This window comes from Rhipicephalus microplus, chromosome 3 (assembly GCF_043290135.1).
Source record: "Rhipicephalus microplus isolate Deutch F79 chromosome 3, USDA_Rmic, whole genome shotgun sequence".
NCBI classification, from domain to species: Eukaryota; Metazoa; Arthropoda; class Arachnida; order Ixodida; family Ixodidae; genus Rhipicephalus; species Rhipicephalus microplus.
In genome coordinates this window covers 17,239,777-17,260,705 of record NC_134702.1, presented here as the reverse complement: position 1 = coordinate 17,260,705, position 20,929 = coordinate 17,239,777, and the positions used below count along the sequence as shown (strand labels likewise).

The window sequence follows — 20,929 nt, the reverse complement described above, 5'->3', positions numbered from 1 at the left end:
TTGTAAAGAGGCCGTTTCATGACCCTTTTAATTAAAGAAGTCTGGCGTTTATTTATCTTTGTTACTTACCCATGCTTGATTTCTATGTCTTTACTGTAAGAGCGATATAATAAAGTTAAAAGGCTCGCCCTTCACTGTACAGGGCGTGCTTCATAATTATCGTGCGCCTGGCGCGTATAAAGCCTCGGAATTTAATTATCCCCTCTCGTAGTTTGACCCGCTTTCGAGACATGTCAACAGACCCAGTAGTAGTCCGTTTTGCCACGGCGTTACGCGTGGCGCACTTGTGTAACGGGTGACGCAGTCGTAGAAGAGAATGCGTCCGGCTACCGTGCGTGCTGGCATGCGTGCTTGCGTGTGCGCCGCCTGGGCACGACGCGCGCACAATATAGCGGACGCGTTGAGCGGCGGGAATGCGACACATGTCTTCCTACAAACAAACAAACGAAAGTAAAGAAAGAAAAACAAACTCGCCCGCGAGCAAACTTTCTAGCCTTCGCGTGTTTACGGCTTCGCGTTCACGTTTGCACACCGACCCGCACCGACACACTCTGTTCTCGCTTTCGCACGTTTCTGGCTCCTGCAGCGGACCACCTTCGCCTCGTACGTGAAGTAAGTCTCTTATTGATTGATTGATATGTGGGGTTTAACGTCCCAAAACCACCATATGATTATGAGAGACGCCGTAGTGGAGGGCTCCGGAAATTTAGACCACCTGGGGTTCTTTAACGTGCACCCAAATCTGAGCACACGGGCTTACACCATTTCCGCCTCCATCGGAAATGCAGCCGCCACAGCCGGGATTCGAACCCGCGACCTGCGGGTCAGCAGCCGAGTACCTTAGCCACTAGACCACCGCGGCGGGGCGTAAGTCTCTTATAGTTTTACCCGCCGTGGGGGTTTCACCCTTTATCGTGATCGAATGCTGGCCCGAAGGGCGAGGGATCGAATCCCGGCTGCGGGAGCCGCATTTCTGTGGAGGTTGTACGCTAGAGGCCCGTGCACTTCGGTGCTCATTAAAGAACACCAGGGGGTCGAATTTCTCCGAGCCCTCCTCTACGGGTAGGCGTTTGTAATTATATCGGGGTTTTGGGACGCGAAAAGCCAACAGTAATTATTGAATCACTTTTTCTCCGCTACTCTGAGAGCTTCTCCCCGTTCATAATAATAGTTTCTGGAACCTCAAGCCCCCAAAACCACGATGCAATAATGAGGCACTCCGCAGTGGTCCGTAAATTAATTCCGACCGCTTGGGTTTCTTTACCACGTACCTGAGTCTGAGTGCACCGCGTTAATGCGTTTCGCCCTCCTCTTTCTATCCCGCCCAAAGAAACTCGGCCGCGGTGGCGTCAAATTGAACCTGCGACCTCAATCTAAGCAACGCAGCAACACAGACTCCTATTCAACCACGGCAGGTTTACACTTCATTACAAGCGTTACACCTTATGTTCACTTGAAGCTCAATCTATTATGTACTGAACGAAACTAGAACTGTGTAGAAACACTATGCCAAAATAAAGGCACTGCGTTTGTTAAGGCCTCTTTGATGGTGTGTGTTTATCAGCCTGGGAACGCGCTCCAAGATATAATGTGGCAAATTATTAGGCGCAAAGCGATTTCGCAGTAGTATAGTAGGCCACCTTGTGCGGATCAGTGGATACGACGTTCATGTGGTTCGACACGAGGTGAAGAGGGTTCTATTCCCTGTTGTGGTCTGATTCACACAGTGATGTGTGCCGAAAAGTGTGCTTAATGTAGATTACGTAGAATTTTGAGGAACACACAAAACAAAATCAATATTATTCCATACAGCTCAAGTGTATATACGGATTTCTTTTTAATTTATCTTCCAGCTTTTGACACGTCGCCACGCGCAGTATAAACTTACCACGAAGTATACTACAGCTTAATAAGTTGCCGATCATGTGTGAAGTTGTCTATGGAAGAAGAATTTGGTGCATTTGTATTCGTTGTGGGGAAGGTATGGGAATATTAGTCATAGATGTAACGCTGAATATCAAGAAGATAGGGAATAGTTGGCCAGGAAACAAACGCGTGTTCAATACATCTCGGTACAAATCAAGAAGAAGAAATGGAGATGAGCGTGGCATGTAGCGAGTAGACGAAATAACTGCTGGTGATTAGGAGTGACTGACTGTATTCCTACAATAATAGTATGTGGGGTTGTGCACCCCAAATCCCAAAAGTATGAACCAGTACGTCTGCAAAGAAGCAGGAACGCATTTCGTAAACTAAATTTATTTTTTACGTCATCGCTGGATTTGCGACTCCAGTCAGCACCCACCCTATCCTGAATTTCCCTATTAGGTCGTTGTAAAAAGTGGTGCTGGAGTGTTAAAAGTAGGATCGTATCACAAACCTATCACGCAACATGTTTTGTAGCATAAAAACAACAACAGCAACAACAACAACAAAAAAAAAAAAAAACGTGGATCTTGGTAAATAAAGAGGGCAGCACGGCAAGACTTCATAGATATGCAGAGAAGCTAGCTTGGCAATAATACGTGGGGATGTTTTTATTTGTTCTTTCTTTCAGTGAATCTTCAAACATTGTGGATTATCCCCGAGAAAATATAATACATATTATAGATAGAGCCGGAACGCATACTTGACTTCGTATTCAGACCGCAGCATCCCTGATTTCTCGTTTGTTCCACCACAACTGGCGCTACCAAGTTTCTGTTGGGTTCTTCCTGGGTGGATCAGTGGCTAGGGTGCCCGGCTGCTGAGTCAAAGGTCGCGGGTTCGATCCCGGCTGTGCCTGTCGCATTTCGAGGAAGGCGAAACGGTAGACGCCTGCATATTGCGCGATGTCAACACCAGATGGTCGAACATTCCGGAGCCCTCCACTACGGCGTCTCTCATAATGATATGGTGGTTTTGGAACGTTAAACCCCACATCATTGAATAATATTATCCAGTTTCTCTTTCGGTTGTAGATCGAGATCCGACTCATATTTTCATATGTCGATCAAATTGGTTTACCTACAAGACCTGATCCTGTCAACGTTCTGTTCAGACGACTCATTTTCTGTCGTGAGGTGTTCAAGTTGACGAAACATTTGATGAGTCATATTAAATATTTAGGGGAAATACGGTACGCTCACCGAAGTCCATAGTTCAGCTGCGTCGAGCCAACGGGTCAGTTTTTTACACCGAAGCACTGGTCACAAAGTCAGTAGGTTCTATAGACTTATTTTAACGATGGGTTTCAGTGCCGGGGGCCTTTTTAACCTTTGTGTTCTAACTATACTAAAAGACCATTGTTATGGGAGACGCATACGCATGAAAACGGTTGGTTTAGTAAATATCATGTTTCATGGCCTTATTTTAATTGACGTCGCAATATAAAAAAACTAGAAAACATTGACTTAACAGCCCAAAATGGCGGCGCCCAGATGTCCTAGAGAACGTAATAATTATTCTCCTAGACTTGTTAGTTAAGGTGTCTTGACCGTTGAGGTGTCTCAGGCCGACTATATTGTCTCACATTTACTCCGTCTGATTATCACTCATCTGCAGCTAGGAAACTAGGAAAACAAGCTTGTGTAAGTGGGACCACATGTCTTTTTATTCTGCTATATATCTTTCCTTATTGAACATTCCTTTTGATCGCATGTACCGTCGCTATGTTGCTGTGTGTGTGTGTGTTTTTTAATGTTAAGTGAATCACTAAGAGTTTATCTTTAATAATTCAGAGAATGTCGTAGCAGCCGTTGAATTAATTTTAACACAAGAAAATGAAGCTTTGATTTTTGAGAAGTTGTAGGATCTGATTTTTTTCATGATGAATGTCCGAGTGGGCAAAAGTGGCCGGTGATGATGACGACGACGACGACGACGACAACAACAACAGGCTAAATTCTTCGCGTATTAGATGTTTCATAGTAGTAGTAGACACTTAAAACTTGTGAACGTAAGAAATATATGATACAGAAAATATGGGAAGAATTCACTTTCTACTCGGCCAATTCCCTCCATTGGGTGTATGTCATGTACGGAGGTCAAGAAGAAGCGCAGTCCGAATATACTGTTAGGCCATCATCATCATCGTCGTCGTCGTCATCGTCATCATGATCATATACTGCTGTCTCACATTTACTACTTACAAACTATGGTATCAACACGGTACGAGGTAGGAGAGGTCGTAATTCTGTTATCGTCGCACCAAGTGAACCTGCTAACGCTGAAACAATGTTAGGCATCACAGCAATGGTGAAACACCATTGCCCTCGCTCTCCACATGCAACCAACATACAAGGTGCAACTTTCCTGCTCTGTATACAACGGGTCGCTTCCGCGATCGACGGGGAGCCCACACGGGAGCTGCCGTCCCGCAGTTCACAAGGTAGCACATTCCGCGACGATCTGGAGGTTGCCGGGGTCCCAAACGAGACACCGTGTGCACGCGTCACAGCGCCACGTACGAAACATTTCGGGGAGGAAGAGGGGGCTCAAGGCTGCCTGCACACCACTTCCGCCCATATACATGACGGCCCTGATATATTTTCCTCGCGTGGCGGAACTGGTGTAAGGTCAGCTGCTGTGTGCAATGTCATGGAAGGGTAACATCTCACTACATGCAAGCGGGTGACGCCACTGAAGACTCAGACCACAGCGCTAAAAGAAAGACCTGAAAAGTAACGAAGAAGAGATAACTTTTCGAGGTGGAAAGATGGAAAGCACACACACACACACACACACACACACACACACACGCACACACACACGCACGCACACACACAAAAAAAGAAAACAAAGCATCAGTACATGTGAACAGAACGAGTGGAGAGGAGCACTCTAGTGGGGATTTGTCTGCGAATTTTCCATTGCCGTGTTTTGTTTAAGTATCCCGTTTCCTTAACTATTTATTCATTAATTTGCCTGTTTATTTATTTGTCTACCTATTTTATTTCTTTGTTTACTCTTGTGTCCCATCAATTTCATCTTTTTTAGCTGCAGAATCCAAATAAATAGTCGCAAGATGATTGCTACCACAACCTCTTTACAGAAACCAGTGTGTAACGAAACCGCACACCACTGCGCAGGACGGGACAGCATATCAGATCGCAACACTAAGAGCCTGGTACTCAATTCATGTGTTCACTTATCTACCACATCAATGCTGCGTCGTTAAAAGTAGGAAATTCGGAAAACTTGAGGAGGTGTGAACTTTTTGTGTCTGGGAGTTAGTGGTAGTGTCAATGCGCTAGTGTAATGGTTGCCATGCAAACACTCAGTACATTTTTATTTTTAAACGAACTCCACGCTTCAGTTTTCAATTGAAAACGCGATCTAGTTTACGGATGACTGTAAACACTCCCCGAACGCTGACGCTTATCTCACAAACGGTGTTGTGCATTATAGTACTCCAGCTTGAACGGTTTTATACAGGCAGGTGTGTATGACCTGGTAACGAGCGCACTGGCTTAGTTCGACCACAGGTATTAAGAGAAAAAAAAAACAAAAGAAAAACAATCAGGGCAAGGGATTAAGCCGTTGGCAAGGACCGTCCAAAGCCGAGACGAGCCACCGTGACCTCTTAGTACTTAGGGAAAGTTGAGATTCGATGCGCTAAATCGGCTTGAAGAAACATTGGTTAATCACGGAAGGCCTGAGTGTGGTCCGGGTCAGACCTCGAACGAAAAATGAATGCATGCGAATCGGAGTTGGTGTAGAACCACCCGTAGAGATCGATCGGCACGGGATGATCGCGGATCCAGCCACTCGATTTAGGGCAAGGGGAGTCGTTTGAAACGAAACCGGTGAGGGGAGTTTGGGGGTGGGGGGGGGGGGTCGTTCTCACTATCTTGTCTTTAGTAGTTACCTTGTCTTTAGTAGTCACTATCATCGCAGAACCTCATCACATCATAAATACTGTTCATTTGTCTCACCATTCCTAATCGTTGATAGGAGATGGACGAATAGCACTGGAGGGTGTGAGGGCAGGCGTGTTCTGGGGGGAGAAGGAATTACCTGTACCGCCCCTCTCTGGATTCGCCACTGCGGAAGCCAGGCTCCTCAAGATTCTGCCGAGTTTGCTCACAAGGTTAAGATACGGGAATGCAGTACGAAAGCGCGCGTATCTGCCTACTTTTGTCGAATAATCCATGGGTGCTCGATCATTCCAAAGCAATCTTCGGTGCTCGCAGTGCTGCGCTTCCTGGTTAAAGAAACCCACGAACTGTATTTTCTGAGTTTTGGGAAGCTGTGATTCGCGCTGAATTTCACACGCACCTAAAGGAATAAGCCCGCGTGAAGGTTGAAAGGCGTTTCTGGGGCACTCGGTACCAAAACTAAAACTGGCTCGTCCGAGAAAGTACTGCATTTAGGGCACTCTAATGAGCAGTTCCGTGCCTCTCAATCCTAGCGTTTAGAGGTTTTCTACGTTCCTTAAAACACGAAGTCGTCCTATCGTAACAGCTTCACGTGGTCGGCGCATACCTCGAGGCAGCTTTAAAAGACTAGGAGAGGAAAAAGGAGTGGTGGAGTTCTCACTAAGCTGCGCATGAGTTGAAACAGTGAACACAGTGACTCTGAAGAGTAGTCTGGTTTCTTCTAGGTTGGTTCATTACCTTAGTTAGTTCAGGCAGGTTGTGTCGAGGTTGCTTCTCGTTCCTATAGGCTAGGTGATGATAGGTTGTTTTTACGCCGATTCTCAGCGTAGTGAGGTTCGCGGTAACCCGCAGGCAGCAGCAGACACAACACGAATGTCCATCTTCCAGAGACAGAACCGCTAGCGGAAACCAAATGTTCGCACATTTCACAGATCTACGGGCACGTCTTCGTTAACTTGCGCAGGCTTTTCATCGCCTAGCGGTTTTCGGATCACCGCATCTTCGTCGATTCGCAGTTGGGCGGACTGTTTCATTCTCTCATTTTTAATCGAGCACTGGTCAGTAGAAGGATTTACTCAATCTCTGTGGCACATCACGTGACTCTGTCACGTGACGTTAAGGTAACGTCGTGTGACGAAGTGACTCGCGACGCCGTATGAATCCGGTTGGCTTGTATAGAGGTGCCTTCCGTGCCAGTGTACGCCCACGTACAGTTTTATACGTAAAACACCGTTTATATGTCACTAATTTAGGTTAGCCTTTAAACGGCCAGCATATTCATGCATTGCGACCTGCTCGTCACAGCGAACCGTAAATTTCATTTCCAGCTCCGTGACTCGCCCCCACTGCCGAATGGTTTCTCTCTGAAAAGCGCGATGTTAAAAAAAAAATTCGAAAGAGAAACGGTCTGTCCTTGATTCTCGGTGTTTCTGAGAATTCGCTCCACTTAGGCCACCTTATACATCGCCAGCATCGCAGTCGCATTACACGTTACGTCGCCTTCACGGGTGCCACAGGTGAACGCGCGCTGACTTACGCACGCGTTCTTTTCACTTGCACGCGTAATATACACAGTGTGCTTGCACGTGTGTGCACCATATGCGCGCGTCGTGTTTGCACGGGTCGCATTAAAGTGGTGCACTAGATATATAAACACCGGGACGGCGACGTATCCGTGCTACCCGCGTCCCAGTGGCTGCTGAAGCATGCGCCTGCAAGCCGCTATGGCCCGGTGCTTAACGTGCGGAAATCTGGGCCGCGCTGTACGGGAAAGTCACGCAGGAGGTCGTGTCGTGTTTTCACGACCGTCTTGCTTGCGGTGACGGGGATGCGTTCGCTCTCCGCAGGGCCAGCGCTGATGAGTGCTTTCACAGTTTCTTCCTTTGGCTTCTAATGTGCATAAAGAAAAATGGCGGGCACATGATACGACACGGATACGAGGGTGTCTTACATGTAACCAGGTCAAGAGCGGGGTTCGCTTTAGAGACATAAGGTATACGCCTGAACTGCCCTTACAAGCTTCCCTAGTAAAGCTGGACAGTGTATTCATTCTGTACGGGTAATCTATAGATTTGTAGGAATGCCTGCATGCACAAACTCGCACAATCCCGTGTTTTAGGCCTAACACGCTCGCATGAACCAGGCAAGCGCGAGCAAACACTTGCGCGATAATTTGCACAATAGCTCGTTCGTTATTCCAACGCTTGCTAATTTGCTCGCTCACAAAGTAAATCAATCAAACAATCAATCATTCAATCAATCAATCCCACATGAAATGCGAAGTCAAGCATGAAACTTCGAATAACGCTTGAGAAGTTTTCAAAACCACTGAAGTAGATTTGTCATGGTCAAGACGATAAAGACGATAAAAAACGAACAGGGCGTAGAAGTTACTACTATAGTTGTGAAGAAGCTGTGAAGTGTTGGTATGCGATATTCAAGACTGGACCCGCCATACACATTTTTTACTGCTTTGGCATTCCCGTAATACAAACGCATGAAACAAGGAAAATAACTGGCTATTCATGGAAATGTGTTTATTCATAATCACATTCACACAAAACGTGGGCAGGATATGCAGCGCTCGATAATACGGGCTGACGGAAGGTTATAGGAAGAATAAAGGAAGACAGCGAGCAAGAGAGAGATAGAAAGGTGGTGTTACGACAGAATGTCGTCATGACCTGCGGACATTTCTTTCAGTTTCTGCTGTGCCATGGTTTTTGTTTTTTCAAAATAGGACGCACTGTCTCACGAATATGTGATTGCAATATATATATATATATATATATATATATATATATATATATATATATATATATATATATATATATATATATATATATATATATCAGAGCATCGAACGCGTTATTCGAAGGTCGTAGGTTCGATTCCTGCTCATGGCTGGTAATTTCTTCATCCACTTTTCTTTCTTCTTATTTACATTCCGTTGGTTCTAATAACTTCCCCTGTACATTCCTTGGCATTACTGTCTGTTAGATCTCATTAATATTGTGTTAAAACATGACGAGCCCTTAGGTATACACTTCTTTCCCTTATATATATATATATATATATATATATATATATATATATATATATATATATATATATATATACACTTCTTTCCCTTATATATATATATATATATATATATATATATATATATATATATATATATATATATATATATATATATATATATATATCACCGCTGCCACCAAATGTAACGAAACGTTCCAAGTAAGACATCTCACTGTCTACTAGAAACTCCGAGCGTCGCTCCTGCATGTAGCCAAACTTTTCTTCCTCCTCCTCCTCCACGACAAAACCTTGTCTTGTCTTGTCGACAAAACCTGCGTGGCTCACCCCCATTATCCGAACGTCTTCTTTATCATATATTTTCCTTTGCATCAGCACTTTTTTCATCATATATAAGTATGAAAGTAGATGCGCTTTCACATGGCAACTGTTTATTCAGCCAACGTTTCGACGGTAGTCCCGTCTTTTTCAAGGCATGAAATATATGCCTTGAAAAAGACACATCTCCCGTCGAAACGTCGGCTGAATAAACAGTTGTTATGTGAAAGCGCATCTACTTTCATACTAATAACCTTGCGCTGCTACTGCAAATATTGTGACAACGCATTCGAAGCAAGGCGTGTAGAGTCGGTTCGTCGAGGGCAGACAGAGGAGCGCAGACTGAAAAAAAAAAAAAAAGCCGGAAAGAAAGAAAAGAAATATAAGAGAAAGAAAGAGAGGAAGAAAGAAAGAAAGAAAGAAAGAAGGAAAGAAAGAAAGAAAGAAAGAAAGAAAGAAAGAAAGAAAGAAAGAAAGAAAGAAAGAAAGAAAGAAAAGAAGCACGGTGCGGCATAACGGATCGGTTGTGGACGGACCTGCCGAAACGGCTTCCGTCCCCGCCACCCTCGAAGCGGTGCTACGGCTTCCGCCTCTTGCAAAAGCGCGCCGAAACGCGCGCCGAGGTCGGTCAGGCCACGAGCCGCCTTCTCCTCGGTGCACCTTATTATTTTTTTTTAGCTCACACAGTGCACCTCAAGCAGCTGACCCACGCAGAACAGGGGCCGTAAATAATACGTGCTCCCAACGCGTTTATCTGTCTTTCTTTCTCGTCGTCTCCGATTCTCATCACAATGCGATGGAACGCTCCCTCCTTTCGAATCGTTATTTTGGGGGCGAAGCTCCCTAAGCCGTGGGTCGTGCGTCCGCGATGTATGAAGTAGTAGTAGCCGTCGTCGTCGTCGTAGTAGTAGTAGTAGTAGTAGTAGTATAGTAGTAGGTAGCCACCTCCACGGCTGGACTCGTCAAGCACTTGAGCTTTTAGTCCTGTACTCCACCTTATCTAAAGGAAATAAATTGATTGATTGATTGATTGATTGATTGATTGACTAGAAGAGCGGCACGCCCGCACCCTTTTGAATTGAGGAGGAAACCCGCGCATGTTAATCATAAACAAAAGGATAGCTCTTTCTGATGAAATAACCTACAGATACGAGTATCGCTGACTTAATCTCCAATATTATTTGCCTTGAATTTGATGCTTGCCAAAAAAAAAAAAACTAGTATCAGAAGGACGCACTTTGAGCACTATCTGACTAGGAATGGTTGCCACGTTAAACTCGCTGGGCGTAACCTTCTTGCTTTTAGCAAGGTTTAGCGATGGCTGGGCCGCAGTGCCATGAACTAGCGGCGGTCGAAGGTGGGCATTAGACACGAAGCGCAGGCCGTAAGAGAGTGCGCGCGTGCCACTCCTCTAGTCCGGCTGTGCCACCTCTCGTTTACTCCTTGGAATGTCCGCTGGATGGCGGTGCTTTGTATTTGATGATATATGAGAAAAAGTTTGCGAGACGGTGGTACTTGGAGTGTTCAGTAGATGAACGGACGGACGGACAGACAGACAGATCCACGGGCGGACACACGGACGGACGGGTGGACGCAGCGATGGACGTATGGACGTACGCAGTCACGGGCACATGGATGGACGCACGGATGGACGCACGGATGGATGCATGGACGGACGCATGGACGGATGCCCGGATGGACGCATAGACAGTCGCACAGACGGACGCATGGACGGACGGATGGACGGAAGCGCGGATGGACTGACGGACGCTTCGCCCCACTGTTCATCATGCACTCCGTGGATAAGCTGTGATTTTCTTCCTTTCTATGTTCCATGAGTCCGCCCATAATAGTAGCTGTGCATTCTCCTTCTCCTCGCCCTCCTCTCTCTTCGGTGCACTCTTTTTCAGCTATATATACATAAAGGATAACCATAGTAATTGCTGGGGCTTCACGTGCCAAAACCATGATATGACTGTGAGGATTCAGTAATAATTCCCGCCACCTGGTGTTCTCTAATGTGCACCTATAAATCTAAGCATATATACGCCGGTGTTTCTGGCATCCTGGTGTTATAGTGATTCAATTCTGGTTCTTCACGTCCTCCGTGCGAGCCTGCCTGCCTGCCTGCCTGCCTGCCTGCCTGCCTGCCTGCCTATCTATCTATCTATCTATCTATCTATCTATCTATCTATCTATCTATCTATCTATCTATCTATCTATCTATCTATCTATCTATCTATCTATCTATCTATCTATCTATCTATCTATCTATCTATCTATCTATCTATCTATCTATCTATCTATCTATCTATCTATCTATCTATCTATCTATCTATCTATCTATCTATCTATCTATCTATCTATCTATCTATCTATCTATCTATCTATCTATCTATCTATCTATCTATCTATCTATCTATCTATCTATCTATCTATCTATCTATCTATCTATCTATCTATCTATCTATCTATCTATCTATCTATCTATCTATCTATCTATCTATCTATCTATCTATCTATCTATCTATCTATCTATCTATCTATCTATCTATCTATCTATCTATCTATCTATCTATCTATCTATCTATCTATCTATCTATCTATCTATCTATCTATCTATCTATCTATCTATCTATCTATCTATCTATCTCTCAATAATACTGTTGGGGTTTCTCAGTAATACTGTTGCTCTCAATAATACTGTTGGGGTTTTACGTCCCAATATCACTATTTCATTATGAGGCACTTCATAGGGTAGGGTTTCGGAAATTTTGACCATCGGCGGTTCTTTAACGTGCGCTTAGATCTCAGCTCCTGGGCCTCCAGCGTTTTCGCCTTCATCGAAAGCACGCTTTCCACGGGCGGGGTTTGATGACGAGACCTTAGGGTGAGTAGTCCGTAACCATTATAACAGCACATAACCACAATAAACCAACGCGGCGAGTGTTACCCCGGCTCATGCTGTCTGTATGATAGCAGTAGCAGTAGCAGCAATGCTACTGCAATATTATTAGTACTGCTATTGCTACTATATACTAAAAAACAAAGTGCAAATAAGAACATACATTTAACTTCATTGCCCTACTATGATGTTTACGAAGGTAGTGCAAAAACTTTGAATACGAACATTTCAGTCGCCCTTGGCTGACCTCGCACAAGACAGTGGAGAGGCCGGACAGGTGGAATTCCAAGAGCACCCTGGAACCTTCTTTCTATACACGGATCTAGGCTGCATATAATGACAGTGGCAAATGAAGAAGAAACAAAACATAAAAGGTATCGAATATCTGCGAGGCCATTAGCCTACGGTGACGGTGAGCAGTACCCACTTCTATCGTCAAGAAATAATCGTCTCACATTCTTCATTATTTTTTTTTTCTTTTGGCAACAATTTTCTACTCGAGAACTGGCAGCGTAGTTTTCTTCCATTTCACGGTCGACCGAGCCACGAGGTGGTCATCAGGCTTCAAAAGCACCCGTCGAGTCTGCATACCGGAAGAAATAGCGAATGAAGAAAAAAAAACACAAATAAAATAAAGCACGTGACCTCTCGGTAACGGCGGCGACGTTGCGTTGCCAAGATTGTTACGAGCAAGGACAATAACTGTAGCAACGAACGCTAACAAAGAGAAGAAAACAAGATGAAAACAAAAAGCTGAGGTTGTGTACATATATTGTGAAAAAATATGGAACCAAACTTGTGAACTTCATACTCGGGTGCACATTCTTTTCTAACGGCCCAGAATGGGAAGTAATGGCAAAGACAGTCGAAATCGTGAGGGATGGTCGTGGACGTATAATATACTCAACGAGGTAATACTTTATTGTAACCTCCTTGGGTATACTGCACATACTAATATATAAGACGCAGGCCCGTGGCCAGGAATCTTTTGCGGTGTTGGCCCACTTGTTGAAGGCCCTGAAGAATACCTATTTTGATGATTTTTTGCCCGAGTAAGACACCGTTATCCATCCGAATAACATCGAATAGAGGGCGGTGGGTGGGCTAAGACAACCCTTTTAACTACGGGCCTGATAAGACGTGCCAGCACGCGTTATTTTCCTTGCGTTATATATTCAGGGCGTTCCAACCATCACGCAGCAAGATTTAGAAAGAAAGAAAAAAAAATGGCAGCATATCCACGGAGTGAATGATGGAGAGTGGGGCGAAGCATCCGTCCGTCCATTCGTTCTTGCTTCCGTCCGTCCATGCATCCGTCTGTGTGACCGTCCGTGCGTCCGTCCCTGAGTTCGTCCATGCATCTGCCCCTGCGTCCGTCCATGCGTCCATCCTTCCGTGCAGCCGACCGTGCATCCGTCCACGCATCTGTCTGTGTGTCCGTTCGTCCATCTGGTCAACACTCCAAGTACCATCATCTCGCACCTTTTCATCATATATTCCGCATATAGAAGCACCGCCATCCAGCGGACATTCCAAGGGCTAAACGAGAGGGGGCACACGAACACTTTCTTACGGCTTGCGCTTCTTGTCTACTTCCCACCTTTAACCACCTCGAGTCCATGGTATATACTAGTTCACTGTATTTATGGCACTGCGGCCCAACGCTCGCTTAATATTTCTAAAACCAAGGAGGTTACGCCTAGCGAGTATAACCTAGTAACCCTTTCTTGTCAGATAGTGCTCAATGTACATGCCAATGGGTGCTAATGGGGAATGAGAGACAGGAGAATTCGGCTTTTAATGAACGCGCACGCTGCGAATTTTTTATTGTTCAACAACGCACAGGAGAAATCTCCCACAGGCACCACCTTGCAGGTGAAAGCGTAAGACTGGTTACGCACTACGACTACGACGGGGGATGAACGGGTGCCGCGTCAAGGAGCTTCGCCCGTAAAAGAAATACGTACGGTGTTACTCGACGCAAATTTTTATAGTGCATATTTTCCCCAGTCGACTAGTATGGGCTGTTCCAAGCATGCGGCTGTTCCAATGCAACCATTCGTTGAAAGGGTTCGTTTCATTTCTCCCGCAAGAAAGCTATTTCCAGTACGTGGTTAGGTGAGGCCATCAAAATAATGTTTGAGGCATAGTGGACTGAGCGCATTCGGAATAATGTCATGCAACGTTAAGAATAAATTCCGGCTCCGCCCACAATAGCACGTCCCCTTGGTCAATAACCTATGTAACAGAGTCGTGAATGCCGGTTTTCTTTCAAATCCGAATTATTTTTCCCGCGTTATTGTACCTACAACACATACTTAAAACTAAAGGTTCGACGTTCCTACCCTAAATGCGACGTTCGGGTAAGAGCGATGAAAGATTTCTGACAAAAATTTATTTTTTTATCTTAAAAACCAGTGACATGAACGTGTATTTGTATGTTAACAGCCTCTATATAAAGCAATTAATCCACAATCCTCACTGCACAGTTGAAATGCTGTTCTTTCACTGCTCGCTACGGCCATTGATTTCTGCTCCTCACGAGACGGCTTTACGCTCTCCCATAGTAGACTACCGAGTACTCTAAATCGGTAAACACTTTTTCGAAACACATCAGCAACGCGTGGTACATTGGAGGTACGCCGAAACGATGGTGCACTGCGTAAGTGCCGTTGTAACAGCAATAGCTGACGTGACCTCGTTCACGCCGTAATTTTTGTCAACACGGCCTCATCAAGTGTGAGGCCCACGGGACGGCTTCATCCTCTCCTTTATTAGAGTATGAAGTACTCAAAATCGTTAACAGCTTTTTCTAAACACGTGCGAACAAGTTGTATACAGTGAAAACACTGTAAGGTGACGTTATTATACTGTAAAAAAAAAGATGAAGCTAGCAATAAGCCGCACAATGCTTGAAACAGTGAATTTGGGTGATTGTGAGGACTAATCTGGTTTCTATTAAGTTGTTTCTAGGCCGTATATAGGTGATGCAGGTTCTGGGTTGTTGCTAGGCTTTAGCTAGGGGATGCTAGATTGATTCTCAGAAGAGAGGTTTGAGTTGATCAACAGACAGATACTGGCACGACATAGACATTCAAACTCTAGAGGCAGAAACTTGTGCCAAAACTAAGTGTTCGCACCTCTTATAGAGCCACGGGCACTTCGTCGTTGGCCTTTCATCGCTTCGGGCCGTTCCACGCGCTTGCCGCACAGCCGCAACGCCATGCCGGGACCCTTGCCGCGGGCAAGCGGGGGACAAATGAGCCAATTGGCGACGCTGCGGAGGGTGAAAGAGCGTCGCCAATTGGCCTATTTGTCCTCCGCTTGCGTGCGGTAGACGTCCCGGCACGTGCGTTGCGGCTGTGCGGGAAGCGCGTGGAACGACCCGAAGTATTCTCACAGCCGCCGCTGATTTTTTCGTTCCCTAGTGTTTTCTCATTGTGAGTACCTGGTGTCTTCGACTCACCGCCGTCGCATCGCAGCCATTTGTAGTTGGGCTAACTGTCGCTTTCTTCATTTTCAGCGCACCAGTGGTCAGTATAGTGGCATTTACCCGGTTTCTGTGGCACATACGTGTTTACGATGATGATAGTTTCCTGACAGGCCGCTCACACAAAGTACGACTAGCTTAAACAGCCTCGCTATTTAAAAAACGCCAATAATACCTAACTCGCGAAAAGGGCTTGTCGTCACAAATATGAGCGAATTTTATTGGCTAGAATGGCTGTGCGAATTCCCTCTTCGTGGGACAGTGAACGTGGGGAAGCTTGCATTCATTCTGAGGTTAAGTAACATACCATGGATCCTTCTTCCATAGTATGATTTTCGGACATAACGTATACATTTTACACTCGAACAGGTCGAACTCCGCGAACAAGGAAGCGATACCGGTGTTCCTGAACTTAACGATTACGACTACATGTATCATGCCTGCCCATGTCCATCTTATTGTGTCCATATTTCTCATTTTGCGCATATCAGATTTGATACATACGATATCACCTCAATCGTATAGCATATAACTTTTTAACAACGAAGCTGAACTTGGTCGAATCTTTCATGTCCAGGATTGGCGTGGTAAGCTTTGTGAGCATCCTATAAGTGGTATGCGCCAAAGACATTGGGTCCACATAAACTGAATAAGGCAGCAGCTGTAGCCCAATATACAAGTAAGCGCCAGAAAAGCCTGTGCGCCCAGTCAGAAAAATACCACCATCACAAAAGCGTGCGTACCACAGAACATGAGTAAGCACCATTGCACACAGCTCATAGCAGTGATGCAATATATCGGAGCATTTCAAGAGAATGCTTCCTTGTAAACCTTTGTATAAGAGTGGTGGGACCAAGATAAAATAGACCTACAGTAACACCTTAAAGATGAACAAGGAGTGCTTAATAAATAGTAGTGTTACAACCTATCTCAAGGACTTGCGAAACATAAAGATTTGTTATAAGGGAACGCCACCCGTTTTGCTCTTTCACGAGTTTCCGTGAAGCGGAGGTGGTTGAATTTTTTAAAGGTCCTGCAATTGTGCAAATTTATGGTAACAGCAGAGAGTACCATATAGGTGACGGTCAGAACCTTTTTGAGCCCTGGCCACTTTCTCAGCCTCCTGGACAACCAGGAGCTGATCTTCAAGGTCACATTTGCGCAACGCAGTCAACCGGCGCGCGCGTACAGGTGGTGGAAACATATTTATTTATTTAATTACATGAAATTTTCTGCGGAGAAGCTCCGAGTAGTCGGACATGCTTGGCTTGCGGTGGGGGGGCCCTTAGTCCGGGGCTCCGCTTGCAGCAGCCGCTCTGCGGGCCCGGTTGATCAGACTCAATTGATCTTCCAGGTTCTCGCTGGCCAGCAGCTCCTCCCATCGCTCCGCTGTTGGATTTTGTACTGGTTGTAAGGCTGTAATGGCCTGACACTCCCACGTGACGTGGTACAGAGTGGCTTTAGCTGAACACCATGGGCCGAGAGGAGAGTATGCCGAGGGGTGCATTTTACTCAGGATGTGCAAATTTGGAAACGTGCTGGTTTGAATTTGCCTCCAGCTGACCGATTCCTCTTTATTTAGTGTTCGGTGTGGTAGCGAATAAGCTTTCCTAAGTCCTCTGTAATGGTTTAGGATGGCCGAATAGTCGCAAGGGACCGGAACGAGTTCCTCAGGGGCGGATATAGGCGATCGCTTTAGAGGCATAAGTCCCAAACGCTGTTCGCTATCCTTCAGCGTTCTTAGCTTGTGTTCCAAAGTGGGTTTCGAACCACAGTTCTTGCATTTATCTGTCTCGCATATGTCTAGGTGGGTACATGGGGTGTGTGGTAACCGGGATTGGGTAAGTTCTGTGTGGCCGACAATCGACAAACTGCTTTTATAAGAGCGATGCTTGTTGAGTTCTTCGCATCGCTCGCTTCTATTCTCGACTGAGCGCTCTCCGCATACCGCGCCGCTTCGACGGCCTCGCCTCTCCGTGTTTCCCGGTTTTGATATCCCGCAGTTACGATATGCCGAACCGAACAGCGTGTGGACTACCGGACCAGGCATCTTTGTCGTTTTCGTCATCTTCTTACGCTCTGTGCTGCTCGTTTCTGAAGCTGGTCATCCGCATTCTTTCTTCTTTTTTTTTTACCTGACATGTCTTAGTACTTCTTCGAACCAGCGCTATTGTTTGCTTGCCACTGCCACAATAGACGCGGCAGGTAACACCCCTTCAAATGCACTTTGCTTCCGTCATCCGTTCTCTTTTTCCTCTGGTACCCGTGTCTTTGTCCACCAACCTGGTTCATGTATACACTGCGTTCGCCACTATAGTCAGTATGCGATGCACTGTGGTTTAGGCTACAAGGCTGATTCTAACTTAACCTTCCTCTTCTATCAGCTATGCTGTTCTTCTCCAAGCACTTACTGATTGATTCGTGTGTTTTCCCCCAGCCCCTCTCAACGTCACTTATCCATGCCCCTCGCATATTTCTAGGTATTGTTTTGGCTAACCAATTGCTCTTCTGTCTATCACTCTAACGTCATAGTATTCTCGTATATCTTTCGTTTTGCTATACACGTCATCCTGATCTGTAAATCATCATTATCATTGTGCATTAGCTTAAGCATCCTAATCTTGGCCTGTATCATTATCATTATCGTGGGTATACACTTGGGCCTGTTCGTTGTCGAGTCCACACGTGTGAGTCTGTGTACTCGTTCAGTTAGGTATTCGATACTTGAGTTTTGTTGTATACGCTATCACTTGCTACAGTTGCATATCCGTTCACCCATCTAGCTCTCAGTATATCTTTCTAATCTTCGCATACGTTCAAACTTGTAACATATTTAAGCTCTTATCCATTTTTTTGAGTGTGTGTAATTTCTAAGGTAACAATAAAATGACCCTTGTGGTCGTCTCCGTGGCATGACTTACTAGTCTCGCTAAAGCGTTCTGCTCTTTATCCTGGTATCACACGTGATGAAAGACTCACAACTCGAACTTGTTAGTAAGGGTGGTTTCACGTGATTAAACACAGTTCCCGGACACAGAGGGCAAAAATAGACCAGGGTTGAGTGCTTATGCAGGAAGAAAAAAAAAAACATCTTCGGTTACATTCACAACGCCCAGCTCCGTAACGTCACCTAACTAGACATCATGGTTGGTTGAGCCGAAGTGAGCGTACAGACAATCGCTGTGTTCTTTCCGATTAGACAGATAACCGCTTCGTGGCGACATATTACAGTTGGAAAGAGAGGTTCAGAACATACTACCGGCCAGTTCCTCCATGCAACATAACCCACCACCACCTGTACACAAGCGAACGCCGTGTTTCAACTTTATCGCCAGCTCACGCGAGTGGGGCCCATATTGCGGCATCTCCGCGTGGCCGAGCCGCTGCTGCCAGACATCACCATACAGCTCACAAAGCTCTCGCGTATGATGCACAACAGTGCGGTTCGCAGTGTGCGTTATCCGAGCTGACCGTCGTCGGCCTCAATGCACCTGGCAACCCGACGGAGGCCGAAGCGAGCGACCCGTCGGTCCCATGGCCTGCGCTGCGTCCTGAAAGAATGTCTTTTGTCTCTGTATGGCGTTGCGGACCCGCTATATGGCGAGGCACCGCCATTCGCAAAAGCTCTTCCGCTTCTGCTGTGACGTCGGCAGCGTTTCCTCTACGGATGCGCTTTCGTGTGTCCACTTCGGTGCCTTCAAATAACAAACGTACGTGCAGCATTATAAATGCCATAATGAAAAACATGACAAAGAATAATGCGACCGGAATTGGGAAGTCCACCGCTTTTTTTTAGGTGGGTCATCTTCATCTGACGTTTTTTTTTCTTATTCACTGCATGTCACTCGCTGTGGCGTGTGCAGACACGCACTTTGTTATGGGGTTTATAGCCGAGTGGTGGGCTCGTTTTTTTTCTATTCACTGCATGTCACTCGCTCTTTTGTTAGGAGGTTTATAGCCGAGTAGTGGGTAGAGAGTGTCTATAGTGCACTGAAGTGACCGGTGCGTTATGCAGTTGAGTCGTTTGGGAGCGACGGATAAGCCACCGTATAATGTGTTATCCTGGACTCTGCGTGCCATCCATTCCCTTTCCCGAAATGTAGTGGGTAGCATATTACACGCTCATCTGGTTAACCTCCTTACATTTTCTTTCCTTGCTTTCTATATCTGTCTTTTCCTACGTCCAGCCACACATCAGGTCTTGACATCTTTAAAGGAATGTCTCGATGTTTCAAACACATGCCCCAGCTCATCAATGCGTTTATACCTGGCAGCCCTAGCGTTCGAAAGTGTCTCGTCATATTTACTCCCTGATAATGGAAAGAAACGAAAAGGCCATGTTTGTTTACTTTACTTATTGTAATCACAGGGGTGACTTCTGCAATCCTTTTCAGGGGGTGGATGGGTTTCAACATTTAGGGGCGAAGCTTCTTATAGCGGCACCCATTCGTCCCTCGTAATAGTAGTAGTGTGTAACAAGTGTTACATTTTGACCTCCAAGGTGGTACCGGTGGGTAGCACTCTTCTGTGCGTTGTTGAACAATAAAAAAAATCGCAGTGTGCGCGTTAACTAAAAGCCGAATGCTCCTGTCTCTCATTCCCCATTAGCAACCACTGGCATGTACATTGAGCACTATCTGACAAGAAAGGGCTGCTACGTTATACTCGCTAGGTGTAACCTCCTTAGTTTTAGAAAGGTTTAGCGAGCATTGAGCCGCAGTGCCATGAATACAATGAACTAGTATTTACCATGAATGAACACGAGGTGGTTAAACGTGGGAAGTAGATACGAAGCGCAAGCCGTAAGAAAGTAAAAGCCGAATTCTCGTGTCTCTCATTTCCCAATAGCAGCCATTGGCATGTACATTGAGCAATATCTGACAGGAAAAGGTTGCTACGTTATACTCGCTGGCCGTAACGTCCTTGGTTTTAGAAAGGTTTAGCGAGCGTTGGGCCGCAGTGCCATCGATACAGTGAACTAGTATATACCATGAACTCGAGGTGGTTAAAGGTGGGAAATAGACCCGAAGCGCAAGCCGTAAGAAAGTGTGCGTGTGCCACTTCCCGTTTGGTCCTTGGAATGTCCACTGGATGGCGTTGCTTCTATATAAGGAATATATGATAAAAAGATGCGAGATGGTGGTACTGAATAGATGGACGAACGGACACACAGACAGATGCATGGATGGACGCATGAATGGACGCAGGGGTGGATGTATGGACAAACGCAGGGACGGACGCACGAACATACGCACGCACGGACGGGTGGATGGACTCATGAACGGTCACACAAACGGACGCATGGACGGATGGAAG

General features: G+C 45.7%; 1 protein-coding gene across 1 annotated transcript in view; it reads left to right on the top strand.

The window, feature by feature from the left end:
- The first annotated feature begins 595 nt into the window (after positions 1–595).
- Positions 596–20,929, top strand: part of LOC119181401 (uncharacterized) — a 146,666-nt gene continuing 126,332 nt past the window's right edge. Inside the window, exon 1 of the mRNA XM_037432631.2 lies at positions 596–612. The gene's annotated coding sequence lies outside the window, so the exon portion shown is untranslated. The remainder of the gene's footprint in view (positions 613–20,929) is intronic.